The sequence below is a fragment of the Pimephales promelas genome, chromosome 11 (genome assembly GCF_988280905.1).
Source record: "Pimephales promelas chromosome 11, fPimPro1.hap1.1, whole genome shotgun sequence".
NCBI classification, from domain to species: Eukaryota; Metazoa; Chordata; class Actinopteri; order Cypriniformes; family Leuciscidae; genus Pimephales; species Pimephales promelas.
This window is the reverse complement of record NC_142779.1, coordinates 5,203,688-5,228,007: the sequence shown is the minus strand read 5'-3', so window position 1 is coordinate 5,228,007 and position 24,320 is coordinate 5,203,688. Positions and strand designations below refer to the sequence as shown.

The 24,320-nt window shown below is 36.4% G+C and overlaps 1 long non-coding RNA gene across 4 annotated transcripts; it reads right to left on the bottom strand.

Moving 5' to 3' along the window:
• Positions 1-1,439: 1,439 nt before the first annotated feature.
• On the bottom strand, positions 1,440-23,833 carry LOC120464567 (uncharacterized). 4 transcript variants are annotated; one of them, XR_016145485.1, is made up of 7 exons: positions 23,738-23,833; positions 22,110-22,163; positions 20,614-20,698; positions 14,917-15,011; positions 13,294-13,419; positions 11,710-11,790; positions 1,440-3,146 (listed from the first exon to the last, which is right to left on the bottom strand). It is a non-coding gene; the product is annotated as an uncharacterized LOC120464567 (long non-coding RNA). The 4 variants fall into 4 exon arrangements; XR_016145484.1 differs by having other exon boundaries at positions 13,304-13,419; XR_016145486.1 differs by having other exon boundaries at positions 11,710-11,787; positions 13,304-13,419.
• Between the last annotated feature and the right edge of the window lie 487 nt (positions 23,834-24,320).

Genomic DNA, 24,320 nt, shown 5'->3' with positions numbered 1-24,320 from the left:
GCTGTCCCCCTGTTCAACAGATGTCCCCCTCTAGCAATGCTACAAGTCTCTCTGTAATTTGGTGCATGCACAGAGCATGAAACTTGGTCATTGTTGTTCTGCAGCAAAGCTTAACAAGAAGACATTTTCATACAGTTCTGAAAACCTTTTCATACGTAGATGCATTTCCAAGAAGAGGGGTCTGAAATAAGGTTTGTATTGAATGTGTTGACAATGAGAACGCTTTAGGTGACCTCTCTGAAAACTAACACGCATACACATGCTAAACCTGCCAAAGCCTTTGTGTTTTAAGTCTAATTTAGCCATGGATTCAATATTTTAAAGGGATAGTTCACCCAAAAATGAAAATTCTGTCAGTATTTACTCACCCCCATGTTGTTCCAACCCCGTAAGACCTTCGTTTATCTTTGGAACATGAATTAAGATATCTTGATGAAATCTGAGGGCTGGATCACTCGTCCATACTAGTCCATAGGCTTCTTGAGGGATTGAAACTTGCCGGCCTCGAAAAGTTATTAAAGACATCGTTAAAATAGTCCAAGTGGCTCAATCTTAAATTTATAAAGCAACGAGAACACTTTTTGTGCGCAAAACAAACATAAATAACGACTTTATTTCAACTATGAATTTCTTTATCTCTGGGCCTCCAGTTTCACAGCGTATGATCTGTTGTTGTACGTCACACACGACCAGCGTCGGCCAATAGTGAGCCTATGTGTGACGTTTAACTGACTAACTGACTATTTCAGCCCGTTCTCATCCCAAGGCGTCATATACGACGCTTTTGCCAAAAAGCGGTTTTGCCGTAGACATCCAACGCACATGGCACCCTTTAGCGTCAATATGAGACGCAGATATATATGGGACAGAAGGCGCCTCCTAGTGGTCTAACCCTAACCCTACCCCAGACCTAAACCTACCCATAACCGAAGCGTGTTATATTGACGCTAAAGGGTGCCATGTGCGTTGGCTGTCTACGCTTTGGCAAAAGCCTCGTATATGACGCCTTGGGATGAGAATCCGTTGGTTATTTAGTGATCAAAAATCGTACACAAAAAAAACATGATCATGAAACATACATTTTGATTGGCAGTGTTTATGGCCGCAAAGTAATGTAATGTAATCACTGTAGAAAGCTGACCACAGAGTGCTCATTTCCTTACTACACAGACGCACATACACACTTCTAATAGCCAGACCTGCTCATCAGGCTGGTGTCCTGACTCTATTCACATTCATGAGTTCAGGGGTTCCTGTCCTGGCCTGCGTCCATTCATATGTACAGTAACCAGAAGGACAAAGGGTACGACCGCCCCTCCCCCCGAGTGTGTGTTTGTGTGTGGGATCGATTGTGTGATGCCAGAGGATGGGGGCTGAGGTTAGGGAGAGACAAGACACAAGAAAGGACACTGTGAGAAAATTTTTACTAAAAAATTAAGTCGTGCTGTGTTTGCTTATAAAGAGCAATGATGGTAAATGCGATTAAATACACTGCTTGTTGTTCTCTCAGGCTCTTATAGGAATGTTACAAGTACAATTTAAACTCTATTGACAGCATTTGATCAGTTCCCATATAAATTGCATCTTTTAAAGCGAAAATCAAGGCTATATTTATGTACAATGGAAGTTAACAGGGACCAGCATTCCAGTGGGTTCAAAAGAAGAAATGTGAAGTTTATTTTTTTTGAGCTGGAACGTTGTCTAAATCCCCTTTTGAGATGTGGCTACTTTTCTAGCAGATGAACTTCCAACCTGATCTCATGGCAATTTGAACGAATTTTACGAGGTGGCTAAATCGAAAATCGTTTTTTTTCGAATTTTTGCTAAATCGCACATATTTTACGAGTTGCTCAATTCGTATGAATGACCTACCCCTGACCCCGCTCCTAAACCTACCCATCACGTGGTTAGACAAATAGTACAAAATCGTACACGAGAGGTCATACGAATTCTTATGAATTAGCTACCTTTTAATCACTCATACAAATTCGTCCGAATTGGTCGTGAGATAGAGTTGAATTTTTGAGTTGAGTTTAAATAGTCTTTTTCTACACTCTCATAAGGCTACATCTATCCGGAAATATTTAAAAACAGTGTTTTTGTTTCAAAATGCTTTCCAAAGTGTTTTCCAAATGTTGCTCATCCACACTGAAACTGAAAATGCTTTAACATTCATAAAACATAATCAAATCTCACAAGATGATACCGAGAGAACAACAATAAACTTCTCACGATATTCTTCTGGCATGATTAGCAAAACATCCCACCGCTAACCAGGTTGCATTCAAAACCGTATGGTCTAAATTGCAATTTTGCTGTAGGATAGCAATTGCAAGAACATTTTCGGTCATCTTCTCAGGAATGCAAAATGCAGATTCTAAAAAAAGGAACATTTATCTTTAGCAACACAATGAAAGTAAATAGTAGGTACAACAACGGCAGTACAAGCATAGATATCTATAGGTAGAATATGTATCACATGACTAAACATGTCATCGTTTTTGAATACCCCAATTTTGCTGTTTTCAAAAAGCTCCGTCTATGTTGACAAAAATGCCATCTACGTGAGGACGGAAGGCCAAAATGGAGAGGAAAAAATGTGTTTTCAGAGAAAATTGTCCTGTTGTCCGCAATGGGATGATTCCGTGGATGTTAAAGCACCTTTATTTTCAAAAGTGTAACTCTCTATAGTCTCAAAACACATTTAACATTTATGATCATTTATCATGTCTGCACTTTTGAAACAGTGAACATTTCTGTGTTCAATGTGGCCATATACATAGATTGTGCCTTACTGTAAAACTCTGGGATGAGGCAACATTTTTTTTTTTTTGGTAATCATTATAACAACACGAATGTCAACGGTTGTCACCAACACAAACACATGCACAGTGGCTCTCACTAACAGGGTATTGTTTAATGGTGCAATGTTGAAAGATGCAATGTTTATGTGGATGGATGGATGCATGCATGTTGTGTTCCTCTTTCCTTGCCTGTAGTGAGGAAGCTGAGTATTATGTCAGAGCACATCCTCCGTTGTCAACAGCTCCAGACAGGTGGTGTCCGTCCCAGGCTCCTAACCCTCTTACTGCCCTGGAAGGAGCTCCAAACAACCTCCAGATGTTTCTCCACCACTTCCTTTAAGCCTTTTAAGAATAACAGGAAATGGATTAACTAACCAGCTCTATTCTCATGCCAATGTTCAGTAGTAGTGGTCAGATTACTTCCCAGGATCACCCATAATCCCAGCTCACTCCCTGGGAACTGTCTAGTCAGGAATCCATGTATTTAACATATAAGATTATACATTTTATACTCTCACCATTGTCAAGTTAAGCTTAAATACTACAGGATACAAGACTGGCGTGCTTGCATTTTTCCATATAAACACATACAACTTCAAAATGTCTTAAATGTTATGTTACATCTAGTCAAATCGGATTTTAATTTTCACATGTATTAAACGTGAATATACCATCTGAGCATTTAATTCTGCATATTTTAAAAAATGGCAGATAGATCTTTCTAGAGACCATTTGATAGGCCAGAAATGTTGAAATGCCCATGAGTGCAACCTGAGTCATCATTATCTACGGCCTATTTTCTTTAGTAAAAAAAAAACGTGTGGTTTACTTTTCAAAATGCATGCACCTATTACGTTCCCCAAAGATGCATTAAAATGATCAAAAGCAACATTAAAGACATGCATAATGATGTTCTTTTAAATCTATTCATCAAATAAACCTGAAAACTGTAAATTAACTCAAAAGTAATGGATTAGAAACACAAAACTCCAATTTTTATATCATTGGGGTTGAAATAACTACATATTTAGATTTTCTGAAGAGAATGTGATTGCCATGCCATGATGCTAAGTTGGCTGTTCCTATACCTGTTCCTATGGGATGAGCTACACACCCAAGTCTGATACATAGAGTTAGACATGTTTTAATCCTTATCCTTGAGTATGTGCAATAATAATAGTGATTCTTGCCTTTTCCACAGCTGTTGTGGGAAACAGATAAGGCTGGTCTCCTAGTGTTAAAATGAGGTTTATGTGCTGGTGTTGACCACATCAAAGACCCTGCAGAAGAACAGATGGTCTTTCCTGTCATCCTAACCACGTAAGGTCTCAAGATAACCGAATACTCGGAGGAAATAAAGGATATGCCCCAGAGAGCTCTGGTTTAACAAAATCATTCTGCTCCACACCGGTTGATGAATTCGAACGGTCTCTGAGGTAATATGGGGAACTGAAGAGAAACAATTAGGATTTCCTCTCAAGCTTCAGTCAGGATTTCCTCTGAAACTTCCCAACAATAATGAACGTGCCACTGAAGCAGCAACAGTTCGGGTAAAGGAGTGATAACTACAGAGATTTTTTGCTTTTAAAAGCATCTTTAAGGTCATGCCTGACAAAGAGAGACACTGTTTTTATTGAAGCTTCAACACTCCCGGTTACATCCACAACACTTCAGCAGACAATAAGCTCAGACTCAGCAGGAGGTGTCTTTTCATCTCTCTTGAGGAGAAGTGCCTCAGTCAGACACCTCTCTCCTCCCTTCCTGTATCTCCTCCTGCACGTGTGAGAGCGTTTGCCCGGGCACAAGTCATAAAACCAGTGGTAGTGCTGTTATGATGACCGCATGAAAGACAACTCGAGTCCTAATGGACTTTGGGGCTTGTCACCTATGAACAAAGCTTCTCTGGTGAAAATAAATAGTTGGAATTAAGATACAATTGACATTTTGTATTTGTAATTCTGACTTTCACAAAATAATGTGAATTTGGAATGATTGCAAACATGACTTCATGGAATAATGCACAGTCAGTCATTCTTTTTATCTCATTTTTTTTAAAAATAATAATACAAGTATTGTATTAAGGTCCTAGATAATGCAATATTCATGGATGGTACAGAAATATCTATACAAATCCCAAGAAATCCTTACTTTTGTCTCTTTCAATGGAATATTATCACTCAGTAATATCTAATGGCTTGTCTCGGTTTAATAAATGGAGAGAGCAAATCTTAATTATCAAAGCTTTATTATCATAGAAATAAATTACATTTTAAAATATATTAAAGTTGAAACTTGCTATTTCTCTGTGTTTTTGATAAAAAAAATTCAGCCTTGGTGAGCATAAGAGAGAAAATAAACATGTGTAATAGGCTACTCTCACCTAAAGGATTATTAGGAATAGGAACACCGTTATAATACTGTGTTTGACCCCCTTTCGCCTTCAGAACTGCCTTAGAGAATACGTGGAATACGTGGCATTGATTCAACAAGGTACTGAAAGCATTCTTTAGAAATGTTGGTCCATATTGATAGGATAGCATCTTGCTGTTGATGGAGATTTGTGGGATGCCAACACTATCTCACGACCGATTCGTACGAATTCGACGCATGATTAAAAAGTGGCTAATTCGTACTAATTCGTACGACCTCACTCGTACTAATTCGTACGATTTGTCTAAACCCACGTGATGGTTAGGTTTAGGGGCGGGGTAAGGGGTAGGTCATTCGTACGAATTGGCCAATTCGTAAAATATGTACGATTTAGCAAAATCGTATTAATTCGTACGAGTGAGGTCGTATGAATTGTTACGAATTAGCCACTTTTTAATCATTCGTCGAATTCGTACGACTTGGTCGTGAGATCGGGTTGGGGATGCACATCCAGGGCACGAAGCTCCCGTTCCACCACATCCCAAAGATGCTCTATTGAGATCTGGTGACTGTGGGGGCCATTTTAGTACAGTGAACTTATCAAGAAACCAATTTGAAATGATTTGAGCTTTGTGACATTATCCTGCTGGAAGTAGCCATCAGAGGATGGGGACATGATGCCCATAAAGGGATGGACATGGTCAGAAACAATGCTCAGGTAGGCTGTGGCATTTAAACGATGCCCAATTGGCACTAAGGGGCCTAAAGTGTGCCAAGAAAACATCCCCCACACCATTACACCAGCACCACCAGCCTGCACAGTGGTAACAAGGCATGATGGATCCATGTTCTCATTCTGTTTACGCCAAATTCCGAGTTTAGAGGATACAAAAATGGTTATGGGTAACAGCAAATGAAGTTTGTGAAACAAAACTTCATCCCTACCAATGATAAAAAAGAACTTATGCCATCCCCAAAAGCTCTCAGAGCTGCCATCTCAGCTTGAGCTGAATCTGAGTCCTCCCCACTGAGCATCATTACTCTGTTTACTCGAAGGGGGAAAATAGCACATTCTATTTATCACCTTCAAAGAATAAGTGGACCAAAACATTCTGACCTACAAGCTCATTGCTCAAACTTTAGGGAATATCCAATTAAATTGTATACGTAGGGTTCTGTGTTTAGTGCTTGTTATAGAGGAAAACATCATCTCCTCTGGGTCACAGGTCTCTCTCTAGAATTGGTTTTCGGTGTCTCGCTGGAGGAGTGCAGCATGAGTGCATCTTCCTACCAAAACTGGAGCGTGTTGGTACATGCCCTGATTTTGGGCTCTTGCTCACTGTTTAGGATCCCACTTCTGTCATTACCTCAACTCCCCAAAACAGAAGCACTTTGAAAGAGCAAAGGCACAACTTTTCAGAAAATGGCTGCTGCTCATCCTGTTAACAATCACGCTGTGACATGACTTTCCCCTAATTGAATATTTTTAAATGTTTTCCCCTGTTAATTGGAGATGACAATTGGGCGTGACAAACAAAATATATTATGCTAATGTGAACTTGTTAATGATGTCACTTCCTTTTCAATATGTAATTTAAAATGACATTTCACTTCTAAGGTAGGCTATACAGTAAAATAAGTGGTGTGACAGGGAAATAAATAAATTCAGGAATCTATCATTATTTTTGAGAAATGTGATCAATCTTGCACAAAAATTTCTTTGCCCAATTTTGAATTAATTCAAAAATAATTTAAATTGAATTTCTATGACTGATTATATACAGAAATGCATAGTCTTTTATTTTACCATATTATATTTCAATACGTTTTTAGCTAATTTTGAATTAATACATTATTTAAGCTTGCAAAAAACATACTACCCCCTTCATATGCAGCGGTGACCCAAAGTGTTGTCTTTTCACATTTTCACTCTTTATTCAGATATTATTATATAGAGTTTTTTTTTTTTTTTTTGTAATTATTTTGTATCAAGTTGTGTTTGGAGTCAATCGTTTTAGTTGTGATAACACAATGAAACAAAGTTTGTGGGATTTTTTTGGACAAGCTATCATACAAAGAAATTACGAACATATGCAAAATTAATAACTGATCCTGTAAGCCTTTTGTTTTATGCCCTTTTTTTGCATAGTAAAATAGAACCTGTAGCTGTAGTTTGCCCCCCCCCCCCCCAATAATTTTTAACATAAATACCATAACCAAGTTTAATGTTTTGTTCTTCCCTCATATTTTAAAAAACATAAAATATTTTCCTCATATTTAGATGGTTTTAAACTTGAATGATCATTAAAAACAAATATCCCTCTCCGACCATCACTCTTGGCCACTGTATTCACTATGGCTGTCTATATTTAATGTCAAAATATTATGTTTTGATGATGATAAAATCCTGATCTAAACAGAAAACACTGCAGAAGTCTAATGTCACTATGGTCACCCATCTGCAAAATTTCTGTTTGCAAGTGGCAAAAGAAATACACCCAGACCAAAGCATTGCACCCGGGAAAAATAAGTGGACACTATAATGACTAAAAGTTTGCCAAGTAGCATTTCCTACAAAAACAAGGCAGTATTTGACTCTGGTAACCTTATTATTAGCTGACCTGTGGTGCATTATGGGTGTTGAAGGTTTTTTCTGCCCCTAAATAACGAATACATAATAATAATATTTTGAAAATAAATATTAAACACAGCTCTTTTTCCATATAACAACAATTAGTTATTGTAGTGACCATGGCAGCATGAGCATACTGATTTGGAGGGTGAGTAAATAATGATTTCATTTTGCCTAAAACAAATTCCTTTGAAGACACAAATTGAAAAACTGCAGGTATGACAGGCAGCTCAGAGACTACATGACTTCAGTTAATGAGTTTATTGCATGTGTTTTCATCCTCCACTAGCCTATCGGTTCATCTTTTTCTTTGCTAATGTCATTTTGCACTGAAGTGAGTGTTTGAAGACAGATTGATAAGTTTGTATTTGACTTTTTCATTATGTCCCATAAATTCCTGAGGAGATAACATTTTGTGGATACTTTGCTCTGGCCATAAAATCCCATAAGACATTGCCATTAGCACAGTGTTGGTTGACATGAGGCATGCGACAGCTGATTGATGGATGTTAAAAAAACGACACGCTGCAGCAGTTGCAAAATGAGAACGGCGAGAAAAAGAGAGACAGAGAGAGTTAAATAAAGACGATCCACACTCTCTTGGCAGCAGATAAGACGTCTTTGTTCTCTGTTGTCCGTAAAACACGTGAAGGACTTGAAGAGCTGCATGGGTGGGAGATTCAAAACATGCCGGCAAATCTCCCATCATCCCCTCAAAACAAAACCTCGTTAGAATTACGCATCACATCTGCTGCTACACATTAATCCAGCTCAGACAGGATTTTCTCGCAATACTCTGTTGTGATTTGAAGACAATTTTGTGGTATTATGATAATTATCAGACTTTTGTTTTATCCGAGTTATATGCGGGTGTAGCTTGCCTGTGCAAAACCCGCAGCCACAATTCTGAGGTGCTCTGGGTTGTTGTTAACTTGTTGAGAAGTTGTTGCTAGGCAGTCTTTGGTTTCTAGGTGCATGTTTTACTGTCTTACAGGCAGAAATTTTAAGTTCGATCACTCATATAAGTTAGCAATCTTTCACACTTGCAACATTTTGAGGTATTGCGTAAAGGTTGAGATTTTTTTTTGTTGTTGTTTTTAATGACCTTACAAGTTTGAATAAAGCGGCAGTGCGGAGTTTTGAGAAAACTTTAGAAACCCGTACACACCGGGACGAATATCAGCACGCGTTATTCGCCAGTGTTTTTCAACATGTTTTTTGTGTTCACACCCAAACGATTTTCGCTGACGATGATCCGAGTGAACATAAAAATTCATTCCCTGACATTAGATGGCCTTAATGTAATGATATCTTTCCTTGCGTCTCCCTCGTCTTCCGGCAGTGTAGACACTGGTGTATGTATATCGCATACTTATACTATGTCCTAAAAGTATAAGTAACACTCATTTCAACATACTACGATTTGGGACGTAGTAATTCTATTTTCAAATACTATTTAGGATGGATAGCATGTGAATTGGGACGCAGCAATAGTCTACTGTCAGGACATAATGATGGTTTTAACAAAAATGTAACAAAAGTTACCTACAGCAGCTTTAAACCATCAAAATATGAGGACAATATTTTACATGTATATTTAAAATTTTAAATATGAGGGAAAAATATATTAGTTGAGCATAGGACAGGATTGTACCGATCAAGTCCAATACGCTCAACTAATATTTGAAATATATGGGAAAGCAAAAATAAAACAATAACAAAAAAAGCAAGAACATTAAAACACAAGAAGTTCATAGAAACTTAAAAATAACAGCTCTCATACTGAATTAAACGCCAAATTATACAAATTAGTTGTAAGACTCATTTTGTTAGATAAATTAAGGTATTTATCTAACAAAAATGATATGGCAAACTACAGCCAAAATGAAGCAATGTGCGATTCGTGAATGAGACAATTCTTTCCAAAGAACCTGTTGAATTGGTTCAGAAATCACAAATCTGACTGATCTGATTGCATTAAATGATGTGGTCAAAATGAACTCAGGATAGAGCTTGAATGACGTAAAAAGTAAGTTACTAATGCTGAATTTTAGTATTGACTATTACAAATGAAAATCATGACTCTCTGTTATTTGTGAACTGTGTAAATATGCTGTGAACGTGAATAATAAATATAATAATAAGTAATGTATGATAAGTTTTGGTAATAAAAATGAAAAAAATAAATAAAGCTTGAAGACTTTAGTAATTTTACTTGTACTCAAGTAATATTACAAATAAATACTTGTACTTTTACTGGATTTTACCCAAGTACTTGAATACTGCAACAAACAGTTTCCTTTTTTAAGCGTACTGAAGCCTGCTCCTCTTAGTCAATACTGGAACTGATGCTCCCAAGGGAACATTTCAGGACTTCCCTTTTCCGATCGTTTGCTTTCATAGCTTTCTAAGCATGCACGTTGTCTTACCATATCATATGTCTTTAAGGGTTGTTAAACGTTTTTATTGCTCCATCTATGATGCAGTGAAATGAATCCTCAAAGGTTATAATACAGGTTTATTGAGGAAGATGAACAGGTGCAGAACAGCTGTGGAATAGGTTCTCTTAACACATAAGGACACGCATTGAAATTAGCAGACCATAAAACGTACAAGATTTCGGCCCTCAGATAAGACATTCATGAACAAGACCTTCACTAGGTATTTCCATATGCATTTACAACACTATCTCACGACCAATTCGTACGAATTTGATGCATGATTAAAAAGTGTCTAATTCGTACTAATTCTTACGACCTCACTCGTACTAATTCGTACGATTTGTCTAAACCCACGTGATGGTTAGGTTTAGGGGCGGGGTCAGGGGTAGGTCATTCGTACGAATTCATACGAATTGGCCAATTCGTAAAATATGTACGATTTAGCAAAAATCGTAGAAATTCGTATGAGTGAGGTCGTATGAATTGTTACGAATTAGCCACTTTTTAATCATTCGTCGAATTCATACGACTTGGTCGTGAGATCGGGTTGGCATTTACGTTTATATACATATTAGCAATGGTATAACTTACACCATGCAGTTTGATTAGAAGGCTTGTGCATTTATGATTTTAGAAATTAACTTAAAGGTATAATTCACAGCAACACACACATGTTGAGTTTAAATGTATTATGGAGACTTAGACGTACTGAATACTGTACAAACGTATATTCTATCCCCCAAGGTTTCAACGGTTCTTCCACTTAAGTGGTAAAGATTGTTGTTTTTCTAGGATCATTTTTATTTCAGGGACAAAAAACAGACACTTTTCATAATATCTTCTTTTGTTTTCCACGGATGAGAGAAAGTGTGTTTTGTTGCTGTTTGTGGATTTTGAAGTCACACTTAAAAATGCCCGATTGTCACTAATTTGATTAAAAAAAAAAAAAACATTGATTCAAATTATTAAATTATTCTTTATATAACTTTAAACCTAATATTTTAATATTAAAATAAAAAATTCCACTTATTTTGATATTTTGTTATTCGAAAACTTTTAATTAAATAAGACCAAAGTGTTTCTGTGGCCCCTGTATTGTAACTAATATTTCCATTCTGCATAATTAGGTTGATTTGAATATCCTGCACTTGATTAATGTTAAACTCAGGTGTTATCAAAATGATTATGCAACAATGTCTTCAATCTAGCAAGAATGCATCAGAAGCTTTATTGCCATTGTTCTTTGTGTATTGCTGATTGTGCGAGTGAGCAGTTAGTAAACACACCGGCTGAGTCACACATCTGGAGTCAATTATGCTTCATTAGACAGAGTCTATCCATCATCACATGCAGCGGTTAATGGCTCTTGGATTACAGTGTGTGTGTATGACTTAGCATTGTAGCACACACACCCTCAATGAAAGCCATTTCCCATGGAGCTCAATGTAAACAGTAATCCTACCGGATCTCAGCAGGATGGCGTCAGAGCGTCTCCACAGCATGACCTGGCATCAGGCCAGCGGCTTCCTCCAAACTCAGTCTGCTGGAGTCATCGGAAAATGAATATCAATGGGCATAATCAATAGCATTGACAATAAATCAGGCATTTTGAAATATATAATGCTATTCATCTACAAATCAACATGAGCTCAGCATCATGCAGCAAATTCAAACCCAGAAATTCACCCAACATTGAAGACATCTTCATGTGGGGATATTCATTCAGAAAACCAAAACATAATTAGTTAACAAAACCCAAATTAAATTAGATCAAACAAGAGAAAGAACAGATCCAAAATAACGTTTGTAGTCAAACCAAAAATAATTGAATGTATGAAGAGTTCAGATGCAAAAGCCTCTAAGTGCCATTTGAAATTTTTTTCTAGAATGATCATTTGAATCAAGCCTGTATATTTAATACGCCTTATTCACGGCAGCGCCATCTTTGATTTTTAATGAGAATGAAAGCGAGGCTGTGAGGGATAGTCATGCATCTCTTCAATGGGCTGTACTGTTATTTAATGTGTTTTCGGATTGTTCTGCTCATGAAACACTGAAAAAATATCTTTCCAAGAAATTTCAGTTGACAAAAAACTCCCGACAATGTAAGCTGTGGAAAATTGTAAGTATCTAGCAGTTTTATTCAGCTTTTTACAGCGGATGCCATTGGAAACACGGTAAGTCTATCCCTCACAGCCTCACTTTCATACCTGTCATGGCGCTGCTCTGAATAAGGTGTATAGGGTTGGGTATCGTTTGAATTTGAACGATTCTGATTCCGATTCATATTCCTTGTTTCGATTCCGGTTCCTAACGATTCTCGATTCCGATTCTTTTAAGAGGCAGGGTCAAAAAAGTTTAGCTAACCATGCTAACCAACGGTCTTTCTAAAGGAAATAATCCTTTCTGAAGGAAATACTCCTTCTGTCACAAATATTCCTTTTGTCACAAATTTAGCATTTTGCCGAGATTTCGTTATTTTTAGATAAGTGAAGCCACACTTTGGACCGCTGCGCTGACGTAAGCTACTCATGTTCGACTCGCGCGGTTATGACAACACTTCCGGTAGACGCTTCTTCGTTGGTGTTGTTCAGCGGTTTCTTCTTCAGCTCGGCGGACTGTGAATATCGAAACTAGGAATCGAAATTTGAACTTTTGAACGATTACGGGAAAAACGAAAAGTCCGGTTCCAATCGATACTCGAATCTCGATACCCAACCCTAATATTTAGGTTCAGTAATTTCACTTAAATTGCAATGAAGATTACCTATTAATTGTCATTTAAGTGAAATTACTGAACTTAAATATACAAGCTTGATAAAAATCATCATTCTAGGAGAAAATTTCAAATGGCACTTGAGGCTTTTGCATCTGAACTCTTCGTATGGTATTTGTAAATGAATGAATGTGGAAAATATAGCTACTAGAGTAGCACATCAACAACAGAAAGGCAGCCCAGGTATTTTCTGAACACTAGCGTTATCATGTAAAACGCTGGTAAGAGTAGTCATTTCCTCCACAGCTTTATTGCATGTCCTGTTCTCACCTGTACTCACCCTCCATTAGTGTTTAGTGGTCAGTCAGACGACGGTCCAGACAGCAGGTGACTCATCTGAGGAAACTATCTCCGAGAGTAATAGAAACCGGTCAGGGGTCAAAACTGTGGTACATCCTGAGGGCGAAGGGCACATCAGGTCATACGTCTGTGTTTCAGAATCACGTCAGTCTATCCGACAGCACAGCACGCACGTATGTACAATATACTTATTTGATCCTTTAATAGACTTTAGTCAGGATATGCCTATTTAATGCAGATTTAATTTGAGTAAGCTTCTAGGTCAAATTTACTTTATCAAAAGTCTTTTTTTAGTGTTTTTATTTCGTTTACCAGGAAAAATCAACACAGTCTCATCCCAAGTCGTCATATAACTGACGTTTTTTGACCATACGTCAATATCCGCCTTTTTAGGGCCCCTTAAACGTCGGTAGATGGGGATCCCGGGCCGTCATACAACTGACGCTTTACCTTTAACGTCAGTTAGGGTTAGGGTTAGGTTTAGGTCTGGGGTAGATTTAGGATCCGATTACCTCATCTACCGACGTTTAAGGGGGCCCTAAAAAGGCGGATATATCAAAAGACGTCCCAAAACGTCAGTTATATGACGACTTGGGATGAGACTGTGCTGGAAAAATATCCTTAAAACAAGATCAATAAGTAAAAACATTTATGTTTGTAAGTGGAAGTTTTCGGTAACACTTTACAATAAGGTTCATGAGTTAACATTAGTAAATGCATTAACTAACAATGAGCAATGCATTAGTTACAGTGTTTATTAATCTTTGTTAATGTTAGTTAATACAAATACAGCTGTTCATTGTGCGTTCATGTTAGTTCACAGTCCATTAACTAATGTTAACTAATACAACCGTTGATTTTAATAACGTATTAGTAAATGTTGCAATTAATATTAACTAAGAAGATTAATAAATGCTGAAGTATTCTGCCCTACAAAGCAAAAAGGCAGTAACTACGCAGAGTGCAGAACTGAGAAAAATGACTTTTGCTAGGGCTTTTTGCAGTTACTGTACAAACGACTACCATTTTTCTCTAAAACGACATGCATTTAAGATAAGATGTTTTGTCATATAACAAAGGATGCCTTGAATGTCATAAAAATTGTAATAATTAATGCTTTACCAAAACTGCAGTTACTGCCTTTTTGCTTTGTAGGGCAATTGTTCACATATTGTACATGTTAACTAATGTAGTTAACTAATGAACCTTATTGTAAAGTGTCACCAAGTTTTCTTTTTCTTAGCATAGTTTTTTCTTGTCCTAATTCTTACAAAAAGAGAAAACAAAATTGTCAATTGGGTATGGAACATAATATTGGCCTACAACTTCGTTTAAGATATGCATAGCTTCTGAAGATTTAATATTGTTAAAACTGATTGAAAAAAAGTGTTTTAAACTTCATCCGTACTCAATGAGAGACCCACAGCCTAATGTAATTGAAATGAAACATGGTTTCTACTCTGACTGAAGTCCATAGAGAGTTTCACATCAAGTGCATTTCAGACGTACACCTGCCTCTGTCGAGGGTAAAGACCACTAACCTCATAGGGTGGGGTTTGGCTGTAAAGTCGTGTGATGACCTCAGACTAGTACCTGCAGGGTGTAGTGGGAGTTCGGGTCACAGGGTCACTCATTCATCAACTTCCTGCAGTCTTTCTCAACATGGGTTTCCATTGTAGGGTCACAGCCTGTCACACACACACACGTGGATACAAGCACTCAAGCACTGATGGATGGATAACAAAAATGACTTGATTGATGAGGCAAACGTTTGATGTATCAGTCAATGAAAATTGATGTCTACAACTATGTACAACTTAAAACCTCTCTCTACTTGTAGACGGTGTTGTTTCATCTGTGAGGTGGAGGTTGTGTGCAGACAACAGAAAAAGTCTTGCTTGACTGAAGTGGAGTGTAAAGACGTGCAGAATGAGCAGACAGGTGTGTAGATGCAAATATATAATGCAGAAATCCTGTTTTATGATGGTAATCAGACACAGCATTGCAACAATAGGTACTTTACTTTTGGCACTGTGGACTTAAAGTCTACTCTTTTTCACTTTTCACACTCTAACTAGCTTTTTTTATTTGTTTAATTTTTGCAGAACACATTTTTGCTGTTTTCCCCTAAATACCATGAACAATGTTAAGTCACATCTCAAATCTTTGTGATGAACTTGAGCACATTTTTAATATTAATTGAAAAAGCTCAACTTCTTGTCTTGCTATGGCTAATTTCAAAGCTAGTATTTTTTATGTTCACTATAAATACACTTTTTTGCATAATTTTGCATATTTTAAATAATTTGACATTTGCTACTTTCACAGTTGAGATCATAACCTTTTAAACATTCGAAATATTGATGATTTTCATATTTTAAGCTATAGAAAAGGGTCTGGTCACAGGGAAAATAATACAATCTCAAAGCATTTGAAAAACAAAAAATAAATGATGAGACATGATTAAAAAAATCTACTTAAACATAAATCAAAGTGCACAATTGTAATAATAATATTATTAATAGTAATAAATACAACGTATACTAAACAAATAAAAATATAAACAAATTAAAAGAAACTTAATTTTTTATTTATTTCTTATGTAGAATTTTGCGTAATTTAATTGATTTTAGAAAGTTATAGTTAAAGTTTAGATCATCAACATCCATATTATTATAAGTGATTTTCATATTTAAGCTAAAAATAAAACACTCCACTTAAAAGGCATAGCAAAAAAGTCTTGATTTAATTTTTTGTTCAAATAAAAAATATTATTATATAATATTTCCCCAAACTCTTAGGTCCATGTATGAATGTCTCTTTCACATTTCAATTTCATACATCTGGCATATTCTTACATCAAATATATAAGCAGGTACAGACACAATGGTGAGAGCGTTGCATGCAATTGCTTTAAGGTTCCACAGTTCTTACTGTAAAAGTCATTAGAGCTATAGTAAAAACAGGCCAGAAAGAGACTGACAGCTGATTAACCTCACTGTTATTGCTATTCCATCTGCTGGATGTTGGTGTATAAGGGAAACCGTGATGCTAAAATCTCACTATTCCTTTCTGTAATATTCAAAGGTAAGAAGGGAGACAGTATTTTGTTCATTGTGACATCCGTATTCATGAACAGCTTTGTTCTCGCATGCATATGAAGCGCAGTAGTTCACATTAGGTTACAAAGTCATTCACTGAGACATTTGGCATTCATAAATTTCTACTGAACAAAGAACTTAGTTTTCCTCAGATTGTAGGCACTGCATTTACATGTTACAGTGAATCTAAGCATGGCACTACGCTTCAACTCTCGCCTTTGTGAGTGCACTGAAGCTTTTATTCAAAAGGTGTTTGGAATCACAGCTTGTCCCCTCAGTGGGAACCCCTGTCCAAACAGCCAGAGGACAAATCCCCTCACTTCCTGCACCATAAGGCACATTCTCCACGGTAACCCACAATGGAGCACATTTACAGAGTGCTAAAGGCTAATACAGTCTAGCCTAAAAGTATAAAGAAGGCTGAGAATTAGGTGTGAGCAGACCAGAATCTAGATCGAGGAATAAGCAATTTTGTGACATTAACATTGAGGACACATTTTGCTCTATATTTCCTCATTAGACTCTAAAAAATGCTGGGTAATTTCAACACAAATTTGGGTCAAATATGGACAAACCCAAATGTTGGCTTAAAAATGTAATTAAAAAATGTACAGTTGAAAGTTGAAGTTGGGTTAAATTTTTAAATTACATTTTTAACCCAACATTTGGGTTTGTCCATATTTTACCCAATTTTGGGTTAAAACAACCCAGCATTGTTTAGAGTTGTACACTGTAAAAAATGCTGGGTTGTTTTAACCCAATTTAGGGTTATCGATAAAACAGAATGTACCAGTTTTTACCAACTTTTTTAAATCATTAGGCCTACATATTATATATAATATATAACTATCTAAAAATCCTTGAAACAAAATGCATTTACTTGAAAATAAACATTGCATAAGATATACAGTAAGGACTTTAAAATAAATGTAATTTTAGCTCATTTAAATGGAACTTTATTGAATTCATTTTAATTTATTTAAACATGAGTGTACAATGAAATAGAAAAAATAGTGTAAGATTTACTTTGAAACACTTTTCACTCAGAAACGGCTAGTTAATATTCACAAATAATTACAAAAGAAACACCATGTAACAAATGTGTCCTTCCTTGTATAATATAAAATCTACCCTGACCCCTAACCCTTTCCAACTTTGAATTTTTTACAGTGTATTCTCTTACTGCAATAGCATAAAATTAGTTTAAAAAATAGCATTAAAAAAGTAAGCATTTTTTAAAAATAAAAAAGTTAAAAATGAGTAAACATTGCATGAGAGTGAAGTAAGACACAATACAATCAGAAATGCAGTGTTGCTTAAATCTTGCTTAAACAGAAAAACAAGTTTTTTTTTTTTTTTTTTTTTTTTTGTATTTTAAGGTTTGATTTGACTTTTTTCTACACTGAAAATGTTTGCAAAGTAATCAGTGCACCAAGCTAGTAACCTAATAGTTTTAGTGGATTTGGTCACTATAGTACAGTTTATTTATATCCGACGATGCACAATCCTGTACATGCTTGCTTTAATCTGGCCTGATTTAGAATAAATGCTCATCTTGAGGTGAGATATCCTGTAGCTCAACGTGTCAGGAGCATTAGCTACCATACATAGGTAACAATCCGTTAATGAGATCGGTTTTAAATGGCAGCAGTGGTGTAGACACAAGCAAAAACACTCATTAAATCAACCACAGCTCTTTACAGAATACACCTCTCACCTAGCTTTAAACTGGCCGCTAACTGCCTGCTAACGTTTTCATCCAGGAAAGATAAACAGAGATGATTGCAGAGATGAATACCATTCTAAGTGGAAACAGCAAGGGATCAGTGACTAGTGGACATGTATTTCTCTCAGTTGATTGATTCTTCAGTTTTTAAGAGACCTCTTCAATCTGATTATGTGAAAACTATCTGTCTTAATGCACAGATGAGTTTGTGTGCAGCTACCATAGTAATCTGCAATAGTTGTAACTTGTCCTGCTAAATACCAAAAAAGATGGTAAATGGTGCCATTCCCACCTCAAGTCTTAATGCTCAATTCTGATTTGCTCAGATACGATTTTTGGTTTGGCTGTTCACATTGCCTTTTAAAATGTGGCCTATGCGATGCTATCATGTCAATATGGACCAAAATCTCTGAGAAATGTTTCCAGCACCTTGTTGAATCCATGCCAAGAAGAATTAAGGCAGTTCTGCAGGCAAAAGTGGGTCCAAGGAAGGTGTACCTAATAAAGTGGCCGGTGAGTGTGTTATAAAGCAAAACTCAAATAAAGTGAACTTATTAGTGCTGGCCTCATGCTAGTATACGGTGGCCTTTTTTAGCAGGGAAATATCAATCCCTAAATGCTAAGGGGCAAGGATTGTTGAGCTCAATTAGGCTTGAGAGATATGGACCCAGAGAAGTGACCCCATCTGGCTGAAGGATATATTATTGTCAGATGTCTTAGTCATGAATAGAGGCTTAACCATGTTTGGGTTACTAGGGAAATGATCTCTCGTGTCATAACGTATAACCCTCTTGTTTTACAGGTGACCCTTGGTCCAGTCTCACTAATTAAAGATGCCGTAATTTAAAACAGCAATAAAAGTCCAATCATGGACATCAGATAAAATCAATACAAGAAATTTCATTTGTGTAAGCAGCTGTTTGCATCTTCCACATTCAGAATAATCGATAGCACTTAAAAGAAGAAAGAAGAAAGTGCAGTCTAATATTTTATAATGTGTTGTTTCCATCTTTCAATATTCTGCACAGAAAAACCTGCAATCATCCAGTGAACACAGTACCTCTCTTCATTATCTGTACAACTATATTATTGTATTATTTTTTTATATTAGACAATTTATTGCCTTTTTTCACAGTAATTGTTAAATGTTATTGGCAGTGTGGTTTGAAAAAGAAAAAAAAAGAGTAAGAAAGTCTATTTTAATGCCACATTACAGGAAATAAAATGTTATATGAAGTACTAACAAAATAACATGTACTAACAAACTTATATAAATAACAAGTACTAACAAAGTTATATGTAGTACTAACAAAATAGTTATACAAGGTACCATTCAAAAGGGGTCGGTAAGATTGTTTTTAAGTGTAAAAGACATCTTTCATGCTCTCCAAGGCTGCACATTTGATAAAAAAAAAGTAAAAACACTTTTGATTTAAAAAATATTGAATATATATATATATATATATATATATATATATATATATATATAGTTTTAAAATTATATTTTAATATATATATATATATATTAAAATATAATTTTAAAACTATATAGTTTATATATATATATATATATATATATATATTAAAATAAAAAGGTTTTAAAAGGTTCACTCCTGTGATGATGTCTTTACTGGCACTTTTGATCAATTTAGGATGTCCTTTATGATTACAAAATATTAAAGGGACTGGAAAAAAAAATGTGGAAACAGAACTGGAAACTGGGACTGGGCAAGACTGGACAATAAATAACTTTTTCCTGATTTAAATTTTTTTTTGTTCCTTGATTTCAAGTCCAAATCTGCAATCTTCTCATCGAGTTACAATTCACAGAAATGACTAGACTTTTAGATCACAGTCAGAAGGATCTCTCCTGCAGTGCCACATTATCATCATCTGCTCCTTAAACACACAGCCACATACCAAAGCAGTGTTATCAGATGACCCCACACTGAGGTGCAAAGGACAAACATGACAGCTCTTCACCCCCTCAGAGAGAAAACAAGCCAACTGACAAACCACAACCTGCGACGGGCATTCTGGAGATAATCAGCTCTGCAAGCGCTTCCAGTGACTCACAAACCGTCGTTACACACGCACTTAAAAGTAAAGTGGGACATTCCTGCACCACTAGTGGTACCAAACAGAAGAAATCCCAGTCCTGCTCCAAATTCAGGCTATAGGTTTATTAAATTCAAAGTTTAATTTAGCAACATCGACACTGTTATTGAACTGAACTGAATCAACATTGAACTGACTCAAAGTGTACACTGTTGTCATGAATTGAACTCATTTCATAATTGATGAGCTTTGAAATGAACTGAATCAACACTTTACTAAATTAAACTGAATATAATGACAATGTTGTCAATTCTGCTTGCATCATTGATCATTTGGTCTTGTTTATTACTGAAGCTCCTTTAAAACAATCTGTACTGTATAAAAACAAGATGACATATGCTTTACCTTTAAACGCAGGCCTGTGCGTGACACTGGATCATTTCTATCATGGGTTTCAGGCAGAAATCATTTCTGGACTCTTATCTCAGACCTGGAAACAAGTCAACAAGTAGAAACAGGACATAAAGTCATCAGTCAAAGGAGAATATGTTAAAAACACACAACAGATCATCTGTGTTGAGGTTAAGACCCATTCAGTGAGACGATAGGATTCTCATCCGGACATACAGTCAGCATTCACAGACTTGAGTTATGAATATTATAGAGAATAGAGGAGTTAGGGAACATGGGTTATGCTCCATGAGTTCTGACTCGAACGAGAGGAAACTCTTTCTGCCTCGCTGACTGTGAATAGTTCACATGACGCACTGACGTTTCATTGGCATGGCCCTTTTTTTGTCTCTTATGAATCGTGTGGATTTGAGATGTTACGTAAACCTGTTGATGATTTCTCAGTCAGTTCTTCTTCCGAAACTAACAATGCAGTGATGACAGTCTAATGATGTTGTGGTATATGACACAAAACCAGTTCAAAAAGTGTCTAACGTTTTAAACATATATGCTTTGACGTTATTTTGCATTGAATCCAATTTAGCATAATATTTTAACACCCGTCAGTTACTGATCAAATAATGAGGAATATGTCAATCATGACATGCGCTCTCAATGGAGATTTCAAGCACATTGCATTGTGGGATACAGTGTGCTCTGTCGTAGGCTACTTTATATCGTACTATATACTTTAGAATTAGTATTCTGAGCAAAGCCAATGTCTGATTGAAGCTCATGTTTATCGAACCATCTCCAGATCACACCTGAACTAAGGTCAATGCAGGTTCACAATTCACTGCATACAAAAGAGTTGGAAAAACACGAGAGAGATGTGTATTAATAAATATAGAGGAATTCTACAGTAGTGCATCTGCATATCCATATAAATAATATAGGCTATAAATAAGCAACACATATAAGCAGATATTCAGATTCAGAAACACAACAGAATGAGTGCACATGAGAGGTGTCTGTGAATCTGGTTTGCTCTGGACAATAAACACCATCTTTATGACTTTTTATGATCTGTTTGCTCTGTCCTGCTAATCCAGGTCAACATTTGACAGATAACACACAACACATACATACCTTGTCTGTCAGACAGACAGACAGACTAACGCACACACACGGAAGTGGAACAGTCTACATTGGCAGCAAAATAGTGCTTGAGACTCATCACATCACAGTTGATTTTAAGAGTTGCTAAGCTATTTAACATTTACAGAGAGCAAAATATGTAATGTAGCCTATTAAAATAATTGTATTTATCATTATTTCATCTGTCATCTTGAATGGAGTATGTTTAGGTGTGTGAGAGAGAGAGAGAGAGAGAGCGAGAGAGAGAGAGAGAGAGAGAGAGAGAGAGAGAGAGAGAGAGAGAGAGAGAGAGAGAGAGAGAGAGAGAGAGGCTAACAAAAAATAGGCTATATTTGCTAAGGGTTATTACTTACATTCCCTGTTGGTCAGCCCGAGTTTAATTAAAGACAGTCTGTTTATTGCCCAACCTACAAAGACACACAGGAGGCACAGAATTGATCGCTGTCTGGCACCACACACACACACACACACACACACACACTCTTATGTCATTACGTGAGCATTGACATGAGAGAGCGTCTCTGCGTCAGGTTTTGCCTACGTCTGTTACATAGGCCTAATACTAAGTAACCTGAAATTTGCTTAAAATACATGCTAATTTTTGCGATTTCTGTGAGGGTTTAATCCCTAGCTTATTGTTAAAACAACTGAAGTCGATGGAAATTCCCCACCATGACTAAAAACACGCGTGTTTATGGTCTGGAAAGCTGTGAAGCTGCATGCCAAGTTTCTCCCATCATAATGCTTTGCTTGCTAAACATCTATTAGCACGAACCGTCATTCGCGGGTAATATTGCAAAATATAATCCAAGATAAATATATGTAATGGGTTGGACTGTTTGCTGAAACATCATCACAAGATCCCGTTGTGATGGGGTTTTTGAAAGTGAAATGCGTCCGTTTTAAAATACATAATTCTGTTTTAAGGTCACTTCAGCTAATGGTGATTTATACGTTTACAGTCTCTGCTGACCTTTGTGGCAGTTTTATGAGTTGTGATTTACCATCCCCATTCATTCATTATTGAATTTGTATTTTATATCAAGGTCAAAGGATGGGTCATAGGCAGATCCACTGATTTAAGACAGAGGAACAATCATTCTTTGTGGATTTTGCACACTTTTATAAGACAGACGGACAGAGCTTTATATGTGTAGTGACACCAGCAAACACACAATGCGACACTGTGGCCCTCTAGAGGAGAAATTCAGTATCAAAATCATAAACATTATACACTACTCAGGGCCTGAAATTAACACCAGACCACCAAATGCGGGTGAATTTTGCTATTGGCAGGTAACACTGTTAATCTCAACAAAGTCCGCCATTGCGTTGGACTTTAGCTAAAATGTGGCGGCACTTTACTGGGGTCAATTGAGGCCAGCTGAAACAAACAACCAACAAAAAGATGAGGATGAGAAAAAGAAAAAATATTTTAATACAAAGTGGACAATTGGCGGCAATGGCAAGGTTCATGAGCTGCTGATTTATGACAGCGACTGTTTCGTAACGTTCAAGCAATCAGAAAGAAGACGAGGCTGTTTTCGGTCTACGTTTGGATGTGCGAGTATTAAACTGTTGGTGATGGGATGAGATAATGTAACGCTTGTGTAACTTAGGCTAAATGCACAGATGTGTGTGCATTAGCCTACATCAGATGTTTGCACGTTGGCAGTTGGGAACCGGTGAGAAAATGTCCGGTACCAGGCAACTCTACCAGTAATAAGAATTAATTTAGTTCATAGTTAACGGTTCCTGAACTCTGTAACTAAAAGCTGTTAAGACCTGTCTAACTTAACTTACGTGACTGTGGTGGATGTTGGTGAGCCTGGGTAAGGTCAGTTTGAGTTTTTATTTAATGGAATTTGTTTACAGTAAAGAATACACAACAACATTATTTTCGTTTAATAAACTTTATTAAAACTTTAGTTTGGAGTTAAGTGCCCACACTCTTTAACGTTTAGTTTAAGTTTATTCTTACCGTTCTGACGGTTCTTTTTGTTTGTTTGTTTGATACGTCTGAGTCCTGTGAGCTGGTGCACCATCAAAAGGGGTACGAGTGAAAACATTGGTCTTATTTATATGGTTCTGATGATCGGGCCACAACCATTCCGGTTTCTTCTCCGGGGGAACTCCAAGGACTATTTTGCTTGGTTTTCATTTGTTTTTTTATTATAAGTATATTTATAAAGTGAAGTCATTTGATTATTATTTGAGGTGTTTGTTTATGTATATTGGTTGTTTTCATAATTCGTTTATTGTGTAATGGCCATTATATGTCTGTAGGTCCTTAAACCACTGTAAATGGCCCTTAAACCACTGTACTACTGTATGTTGCACAAAATAAAAGTATTGTTTAATGCTGATAATAAAAGCTGCAGTTCGGCACTCTTCCCAAACTTGTTCATGGAAAAGCTGGACATGTAAGGTAATTTTAATATGCTTAAATCATGGAAATGACACATGAAAAAAAAAAGTAAAGATGTGGAAATTTATAAAAAATATTATTAAAACTATAAATGGCGAAAAGGTGTCATCCCGTATCTAGTTGAATTTTAAAAATT